The sequence below is a fragment of the Alexandromys fortis genome, unplaced genomic scaffold, assembly GCF_014885135.2.
Source record: "Alexandromys fortis isolate MF-2015 unplaced genomic scaffold, M_Fortis_MF-2015_v1.1 scaffold_101, whole genome shotgun sequence".
Taxonomy (NCBI): domain Eukaryota; kingdom Metazoa; phylum Chordata; class Mammalia; order Rodentia; family Cricetidae; genus Alexandromys; species Alexandromys fortis.
In genome coordinates, this window is record NW_026067983.1 from 365889 (window position 1) to 376186 (window position 10298).

The window sequence follows — 10298 nt, forward strand, 5'->3', positions numbered from 1 at the left end:
GAAGCATCTAAATAACCTTCTTCACTACCGCAGGATCGAACCCTCGGAGCTCAGTGTCTAAACAACTGGCCCCGTCTTCTGCCCTGCTTCTTAGACAGTCAGCTGGGACCCTAGCTTAACCGAATGTGGGGGTGTAAAAAAAAATTAAAAAAAAACATGGAAACAGTGAATGCAAAACTATAAAACATTAACCAAAATAGAAAGCATTATGGATATTTTTCCTTTTTTGTTTCTGATTTTCACGACAGGGTTTCTCTATGTAGCCTTGGCTGTGCTGTCCTGGAACTCCATCTGTAGACCAGCCTTGAACTCCACCTGCCTCTGTCCACCAAGTGCTGGGATTAACCGTGTGTACCACCATGGCCTGTCTGAATCTGAGACTTTCTAACCTGCTAGCGACTTCACCGCAGCCTTGGTTCTCCCACAATCACTGATCTGCGTTCTCCAAGCGCAGCTGATGCCATATGACATCAGCAGACCCAACGGGAAGCACCCTGGCTAGACCTCCAGATGACCACTGGCTAGGAGTCACTTAGGAGACTAAGTGTAGAGATGGTCGCTTCCCTGTACTCCCTGTCCCAAGACTGTGCACCTGGCGACCCCCATGCCACTGAGATCATAGCTTGTGATTCTGAATTTTTTTATGATATGATTTTAACATGTCAGGCAACTGTTTGAGAACGTTTCTATATCACACGGCAATGCTAGCTAATGAGATACATCATTTAAAAAATATTTATAGCCATTGACCCTTGCAAACTTCTTCAAACACAAGTTCCATTCTGGGCTTCTTTTGGAATGAGACTGATAAAATTAAGAATAAAAGCATTTACTACACTCTGCAAGCAATGCTTCTGGATCAAAAGTCGCACCTTGCCACCCACCGAAAGGAAACGCTTCGGCTCCATTTGTTTTTTTGTCTGGGGTTATTAGAGACATTTTATACCTTAACTGAAAATATATTTACTTAAACTAAGCCAACCACACATCACCTTTTCCTTTTATTACAAAGATCGGCTTCCTGTCATGCTGATAGAAGCAGGGGTTAATAACACAAGTAAAAGGTAATTAAGTATGGATATTTAAAATAAATGGGATTCAGAAACGCACGGCATGCCTGATTGTTGGACTAGAATTAAACAGCTCATCTGCATAGGACTGATGGGGACGATGCTGATGGAACAATTAAAACGGCAACTTTCCACTTCATCAGGACGGCACTCTAATTCTCCACTCGGCAGTGGGAGCGAGGCCCATGACTTGGTCCTGTCTGCTTATGGTTGTGGCAACAAAGAAGTCTGTTCTTAATTTGTGCGCTCTGGTGCTATGCCTGGGAAAACTTCCCTGGTTTCCCAGCTCCCCAGCTCGCGCTGGGTATCATCATCTGCCTTGCTGTAGCCAGGAGTAGGGGCCACTTGTTTCAGGCTGTTCTTCCTCCAGGCCCCGATTTGCATAACTTTATTGTTTTCTGGAGTCTATGCTTGTGAATTTATTACCCAGGCACCTGCCAGTGTTTCTGTATTTAAGGAACTGTCAGCAGTTTCTATTTTGGGGTTTTAAGTTTTCTACAAAAATTCACTCTGGGTTGAATTCTGGCATGTGTATAGGGTTACAAACCAAAAGCGAGTTATTTTTAGAAGATGAGAGGGAGCAGAGGGGAAACAGTTTCTTTCTTTTCTGCTTGAGGTATATAAGTGTAAAATAAAACCCAGGAGTTGGTGGTTACGGAAGGAATCTAAGGCATTAATTCTTTTTCATTTTGTTCTGAAATTTAAAGTTTTTTTTTTCAACCCGTTAGCCTACACTGCAGACTAATGTCTTGCAAGAGTGTGGAAAATATTAAAATTATATGTTCATTTACAGGCAAGATATGTTGTGTACACATTAATTTTAATAATGAAACACCAATTTGAGTAAAAAAAAAAAAACCCACTTACCAGAGATTAGACTAGAACCAACCACCAGATTCAAACCTCTGTGAGTTCTGTCTAAAGTGTGTGCCCCCACCACCCATCCACACATGCTCCCTGCCCACACAGAGCGTCACTGCACTGGGCACTCAGGGATATTCTAAGTCATGTTTCCTTAGAAGGTTTATCTCTGAAAAGAACCTTCAAAATCTAAATCTTTATTTTGGATGCATGAAAATGGATAGGATTATTTAAAATTTTCCAAAATAATACTGAACATTGTTATCTTCACTAAACACAAAGGTGTTCAGGCCGGTCGGTTCTCACAGCTTCACATGTTCTTCATACACGAGAAAGGACGCACACACACTGAGTCTCAGGCACTAAAATAGCCCGACTTTTAAAAAGTATCTTGTATGTAACACACACACTATTCCCGATGCAAACATGCTCTCGCTGGCCGAACTGAGAATTAACAATGCTTACACACTTCTCAAGCACTTTGGGGGGCTCGGCATGGACAAGGAAAGCTGGGCTAGAAAGCTCAAACAATATCGGGGTGGTAAGGAGAACATTTTTACTCTTATTTGTTTTTAAATTATACTTAAATATACTTAATGTATTTCATCAGATGCTGAGTCCCAATCCTTCCTCTCCAACTGACCCCCATCCCCAGATTACTTTTTCCTTCTGACTTCATCTGCTTTGTTTTTCAGTACACTGAATCAACACAGTGTTTGCCTGTGTGTGTGTGCAGAGAGAGCTACAGGACCATCAGTTAGAGAGTGGGAATCCTCTTCCGGATCACATTCTTGAAGAAAACTGATTCCTGCTGGACCAGCAGCCAGCCATTGCCAATAGTTCCTCAGTTAGGGGCCAGACTTCATGAGAACCGTCCACCCATGCTGGAATTCTAGCTGACTTGGCCTGGTGCAGGTCATGGGAGGCAGCCACAGGTACTGATTTCCTGTGTGCACTGGGACTGGCCCGTCCACCCATGCTGGAATTCTAGCTGACTTGGCCTGGTGCAGGTCATGGAAGGCAGCCACAGGTACTGATTTCCTGTGTGCACTGGGACTGGCCCTGCCATGACCAGCAAACACAGCTTCACTACAGATGTCCAGGGTTTCTGGGACTTGTGATCTTTCTGCCCTGTAATGACCCCTAAGCCTTGAAAGAAGAGGGCGTGGCGAAACACAGCCGTCATTCAGAGTGGAACGTGACAGAGTCTCTCATTCCCTGTATGCTGACTAGTTGTGGATCTCTGTCGTAACCACAATGCATTGCAAAGTGAAGTTTCTCTGGTGTAGGCTGACAGATAAACTCATTTATGACAATAAAAGTTAGAACTTAAGGGGGACAGTTTATTGCTAAGTCCACTAAGTAGATAACAGCATGCATATAAAAAATGATAAAGAGAAGTTTTTAGAAGACAGGACACTATCAATGTGAAGTATATTCTGGCCTATAGTCTGAGGAAGACAGTTCCTCGAAAAGGGGTACTGCCTTATAGAAACGGGAGCATTAGACCAGTGTCACCCAACATGCGACCGTGGAGTGCACTCTCAAGCCCATAGTCTCTGAGTGACCTAATTCTAATCTGATTCACCGCCTCGGCACTGGGTCTGTTTCGTTTCCACAAGCATCCCAAATATCCATTTAGAATTGAAAAAGCCCCACGTGTCAATGTATCCTAATGTTGATACACAGATTCACGTCTTACAGGTTTAGAGAACGGAAACGTTGCTCTGTATGAGGGCTAACCCGAACATGCTAACCAAGTGTTGGCTTTCATTTCTAAGCTCCAGGCCTAGGACCTGCAAGTCCAGTCTCAACACCTCTCAGGCCCCTTTAAATAAACATATGAGGAAAGGCAAAAGCACCGTGGGATGGCCCTGGCTGGCAGCCACTTCTCCTGTTAGCACCCTTAAATTACATTGAGTGTTCTCTCCATTTTCCATAAGAACTAAACTTCAAAGAGAAATATGGCCATAACTCACATTTTTGTGACATCAGAAAAAGCTAAACCACGGGTTTCTAAACAATACCTTATCCCCACTCTGATGTCTCCTGTCCATAATTATGGCGTGAATAAATATTTTTACATAGTTTTAGATTTTTCCCATTTGCTGGCTACCAACTGCTGAAAGGTAGCTCAGAACACGCTAACCCCAAAGCACTAAATGAATATTATTTCACTGACTTTGCAGAGATGAAAAAGGAAATAACTATTAACAGAAGATTAAAATAACCAACAAGTTGCTTACTAATTAAAAGCAAGAAGCACGGCAAGTTTAGTGTCAGTTAGGAAACAGAAAATTATTTCTGAGACTTGGACACATTTGTTTTTCTGTTTATCCAAGTAGACAGTGTAGGCTCTTTGATATTACCTTTAATTTTCTGGTTATTAATAATTCTAATTAGCTTTTCCATATTTATGCAATGGTATAAAAACAACTTCCTCAGAAACGTGTGTTTTCTTTCAGCTTTCCTTGCTTCTCAGGTATAAAAATTAGCACCCTAAGAAGTGCCAGCAGGCCCAGTTTGGTTCTCTAATTATTCTAACTGCTGTAACAATTCATTTTGGGCTGAGTATCAGGCTGACTCCAATGCAGCTACCATATTGGTAGATTGGGAATACCAAATGTTAGCAATTGGGTACGGTTTAAAAGCAATGTTTACTGGAAAGGATGGCCTCAGCAACACATCAGCCTATATCTTGTGTTATTTAGAAACTGATGTAAAGTAAGAAATAACACATTTAGGTTATCAGATAAAATCTTATTTAAACTCATAACTGCTTTTCAGAATAAATTTATTTCCATAAAATATAGTATTTATGTATACTGAATTTCCCAGGTTACCCAACATAAGAAAAGAAGTAAAGTAAATATACAACAGGTAATCTAAAACAGTTGTGGTAAAAACCGGTGCAAGCCAGGCCTAAGGGAACTCACCTACGATTTCGGCCACTTGGAAATTCTTAAAATCCGCAATGGTAAACTCAACCAGATGAGATTAACGTTATAAAGGGACAATAATTGATGTCATTGTTCTGCTCATAACGTCCCTAGGGAAAATTACACAGCCTGTTTTTGTTTTATCTATTCCTTTATGTATTGAAAACAGGGTGTTTTTCTCCCCAAAGTTGTCAGCAGAAGACATACAGGAAACTCACATTTCCACCCTGTTTTGTCTTAACCTGGACCTCTCTGCAGGACGGCTGCTCACGGGCTTAAAATTACTGGGACACTTTAATTCTTTCTGTTGCTTTAATGCAGACAGAGGGTCCAAAACGCACTGTGGCTGATTCATGTCTTAAGCACATGAACAAATTTAGTTCTCCACTCTGATATATGATAATGTAGCTTATGAAGGTAATAGAAACAGAAAAACATTTATTGTGATGTTAAACGCTGTTGGCTTTATTCATCAGAAAAGGGACCTGTACTGTTTGAAACCTGAGATCAAGACAAGATGTAGAGTCTTCCCCTGGTGAGAGCATCCCGCACCATTTACTGCTGTCTACTGCGTCACAATACGTCAGGAAATATGACAGGGGCTTTGGAGACCTCTGTGCTCCACAAAACCAAGAGCTCCAGATTCATCATTCGCATGTCGCACAGCTCTGTTCACAGGGCTCAGTCAGGATCTTGTCAGACTATAAATTGTTCAGCTGTGCAGGGACTCAGCCTGAGATCTGTTACAGTTCTGACCAACCAGCAGGTTCTGCTGACTCTGATCAGGAGAGCGCCAACAGCTGTGGCACCCAGCTAACGCTGCTGAAATACTGGAAGGGGTTTCCATCTTCGTAGAGAGATTGCCTCAGAATGCTGCAGATGGCTGACACACGCTATTGCGTTCCTACAAGGTGGCAAGGATGGTTAATAATTCTCAAACAGATGAAGACACCTGGCTTCCCCAAGCGTCTCAGGCACATGTGTATCCTACAAGCACAGCAGCTGCTATCTGGCTGTGGGGCATCATCACATTCCTGCCAGATATCAAAACACGGAGAGGTTGGCCCTGGTCTGCGCACTGTTGATACCAGCACCTACAACATAAGAGCTCTTAAAAAGGCACTGTGCTCCGGTCTGGGAACATCTGTCTGCTCGCAGCCTTTTTGTAAAACTCTGCAGAGTCTTTAGATGCTCAAGATGGAGCATCGCCCACCTAAGCCCCATGGGGAGTGGTGGGGTGTGCTCTTCACCCTGAGAGAAGAGGATCCTCTAGGAAGCTTTGGCAGCATCTCTCCAGGTGATGTGTTGAGAAGGGTCTGTAGAAAATCAGGGCCAGAACCAAGAGCTGACTGTGGAATCATAAACTACAGTAGAAACACAGCGAAGAAAGACGATGGCCTGGACCGTGGCCTGGCACTGGAGATGAGGATTACCTGTCACAGGTCATATGCAACGGCACAGGAAAGGCAGGAAGAATTGAAAACAGCCGCATGTGGAATCGGGGGAACTGAACCGCATCGCAGCTAGAAGAGTAAGTTGTCTGTTTGCTAATTTAAGGAGGGCTTCGGAGAGATCAGCACATGGGTGACATTTTCTCCCAGTAGATGGACCACTCTGAGGTCGTGCTACTTAAGAAAGAGCATGCCTTACAGCGAGGGAATTATTCTGCAGCCGGCTCTCCTTCCTTCACCTCCTCGGGCGGTGCTACCCCCAAGCTCCTCACAGTCTCTCCCTCCTCCTGGATCCTTTCCAGGCTGTCCTATGTCCACTGAGTCTTTTGCCCTCACAGAGGGACGCTGTTGCTTTTTCCTCCCCCACCCTGCTCCATTAACCCTGGCATCTTACAGCCCTGTTCTCAGGCCCTGCTCACTGCTTTCTCCTCCGAGACACCTCCATACCAAAGCTTATCCAGCAGCAAGGGTCATTAGCTAAACCTATTCCATACACTATCTTTAAACAAATCTGTGCAAAGTAAACTTTTCAACATGAAACCAAATCTATCGCTAAGTATTAAGGGCTGCAGTGTAGCAAAATTTAATATACTCTCGTTATGTAAACCTTGTACCTAGAAGTTAATTTCACCAACAAATTACAGCTAAATAGTCCATCATATTAATACTAAATAACCTAAAGGATTACCCCCACATGCACACATACACGCATATACATACACACACTCACACACATACGTACACTTAGACACATACGTGCACACTCACACACACTCACACACATACACACACACTCACACAAACATGCACACACATGCATATACACAACACACATACACACACACCACACATATACACACCCACACAAACACATACACAATCACACATACATACACACATACACACACTCATACACATACGTACACTTAGACACATGCACACTCATGCACACTCACACACACTCACACACATACACACACTCACACAAACATGCACACACACCACACATATACACACCCACACAAACACATACACAAACACACATACCTAACACACACATACATACACACTCACACACATATCACACACACCAGCAACTCTGTACTATTTCATGCTCATAACAGTTATTTGAAGGAAGTCCTTTCCTTCAAATACAAGGCAATGTCTCTCCTGTGTCCAGTCTGTGAGGATGATAAAAAAACCAGCTGAGCCATCTGAACCATAATGCTTACGTTAGAGCCATGAAGTACTGCACTGAGAATTCTCTCTCTCTCTCTCTCTCTCTCTCTCTCTCTCTCTCTCTCTCTCTCTCTCCATCCCTCCCTCCCTCCCTCCCTCTCACACACACACACACACACTCACACACACACANGAGCCATGAAGTACTGCACTGAGAATTCTCTCTCCCTCCCTCCCTCTCTCTCTCTCTCTCTCTCTCTCTCTCTCTCTCTCTCTCTCTCTTTCTGTCTCTGTCTCACACACACACACACACACTCACACACACACACACACTCTCACTTGGATCACACAGCTTCACAGGTGAACAGTGCTCACGGATAAATGATACCACTGCCCATGCTATGTCAGAACACGACTAAACAGGGCATCTTGCAAGCTTTCCACATCTCTCTCCTGAATTCTGTTTATTACTATTTGTGTATAATGTGGAAAGTCAGGCACATGTCACAGGGCGTAGACAGAGGTCAGAGGACAACTCTGTGGAGTCAGTTTTCACTTAGGTGTGGGTTTGGGTCCTCAGGCTTATGTGGCGAGCATGCACTTTGCCCACCGTTCCTCCTCCACGCCACAAGATAGACATTTCTTGTACTAAGAGGAATTTCCACTTAAGAGAGGCATAAAATAAAATTCACTAGCTTTAAATGTCAAGGAGCTCTTTGAAAATGAGGCTAATACATATTGAAAAACAGAAATATTTCAATGTCTGCCCTACTTTTTCTATAAGTACCAAGTGAAATATTCACAGCTATTTTTAAAAAAAGTTGCCACTCTCCAATCTAAAAGGAATGAGTATCAAAATTTCTACAGTTCTATTGCACTGGGGTGCATCCTCTCTGGACCTACTATATAATTTTGTCAACTTGGTTTGTCCAGGAACAACTTTATGAAGCAATTATACATGCACTATCTAAATCAAAACCAAGATGAGCCAGCCCTTGAAGGACAGTCAGACACACTCCTCCAGAACTCACTAATACTTGCCAATTGTGAACAAAATTGAACAGCCACTTCTAATCTAACCTTACTCTTGCAGTTTTACAGGCACACAGATGAGTTGTTTTATAAAGGTCACACAATGACTCTGGCTAAATTGAGCGATTTGGCAATGTGCAGACACGGCGCCTGTTTAGAATGCACTCCTTGGTATTGAGTTTATCCTTTTCCTAGGAGCCATATTTTCTTTTCAAACAGGATGTGGTACATTTATAGCATTTAAGACACAAATCAGAGCTGGGTGTGGAATTTCACACCTGTGATCCTAGCACAAGGGAAGCTGGGCAGGAGGTTCACACCTGCAATCCCAGCTAAAGGGAAGCTAGGTAGGAGAGTTACACTTGTAATCCCTACACAAGGGAAGCTGGACAGGAGAGTCACACCTGCAATCCCAGCACAAGGAAAACTGAGCAGGAGGTTCACACCTGTAATCCCTGCACAAGGGAAGCTGGTCAGGAGAGTCACACTGGCAATCCCAGCACAAGGGAAGCAGGGCAGGAGGTTCACACCTGCAATCCAACATAAGGGAAGCTGGGCAGGAGAGTCACACCTGTAATCCCAGCACAAGGGAAGCTGGGCAGCAGGTTCACACCTGTAATCCCAGCACAAGGGAAACTGGGCAGGAGAGTCACACCAGCAATCCCAGTACAAGGAAAGCAGGGCAGGAAGATTGCCATGAATTCCAGTTTAGCCTACCTGGGCAACAGAAAGAGACCCAGGTGCCACAACGGCAACAGAAAACCCCGAGGTGAGGCAGGTGTGGAAGTAGCTAAGACAGAGAAGACCGATGATGACTGACAAGCATGAGGCTTTGGACTGGAAGGTTTCTGGAAGCCAGCATATTAGAGAGGGATGGGGTAAAGAATAAGGTGGAAGGAAGGAACCAGGGAAGGTCTGTGCCAATGCCAAGAACAACTTCCCTTCCCGCCACCATCTGGACTCAAGTCACATCTGACTCAAGCAATTCCAAAGCTATAGATCTCCCTAACTCCTACCAAAGTTTGCAGGCCTTGAGATGTGGAGAGTGAAAATATTTGGATAATATGGAATTGCCTGTGCTACAAAACATGCAATTTCTCTGGTTCAGCCTGAGACAAAGGTTTGTTATTGCCAGTGTTTGCCTTCATGATCTCAGCTCTCCTCCCCTCCCAAGCATGGCTTAAAGCAATATGCCTAGAAAGGGGCAACTGAAAACTTCCTACGCATATTTCATAGGATTCCCTGAGGTCATTTAGTTAACCATTGGAGAATCAAGGGGCCCATCCATGTCCCCACAGCACCAGGTGCTAATTCGTAGTCTTTAGGGGTGTCAGGGAGGACGAAAATCAACCTAGCTGCACACTCAGAACCGAACCAAAATGGACCTTCTTCTTCCTCATGTAAACCAGGGAACAATAAAACTGACCCAGAAGAAAGGAACACAGGGAGTTCCATGGGTTGGTGACTTTTTATTTTTTTTAGAGTAAATCTGAAGTTTGTCAAATTCACCATTCTTCTGCTGGCGATTGGCTGACGCGACTGACAATGAGAGACACTGGGAAGAGCCACCAGGCCTGCAGCAAAACCTTTTACGGGGTTGGGGGGGGGGGGGGGACAGTGCAGAGGGTTCTGTACTCACAGACATAATTACTGTCCTGAAATACAAGAATGCTACCACTCACGGTGAAGCCCCACCCCCGTTAGCTGGTGGTTTTAGTAAGATGTCCAAGGCTATGAAGCCCCCACTAGCTGATTTAACAAGGTCA

General features: G+C 44.0%; 1 protein-coding gene across 7 annotated transcripts in view; it reads right to left on the reverse strand.

The window, feature by feature from the left end:
* The window catches only part of Hdac9 (histone deacetylase 9), a 511434-nt gene that overhangs the window by 286075 nt on the left and 215061 nt on the right, over positions 1-10298 (reverse strand). The window lies entirely within an intron of this gene.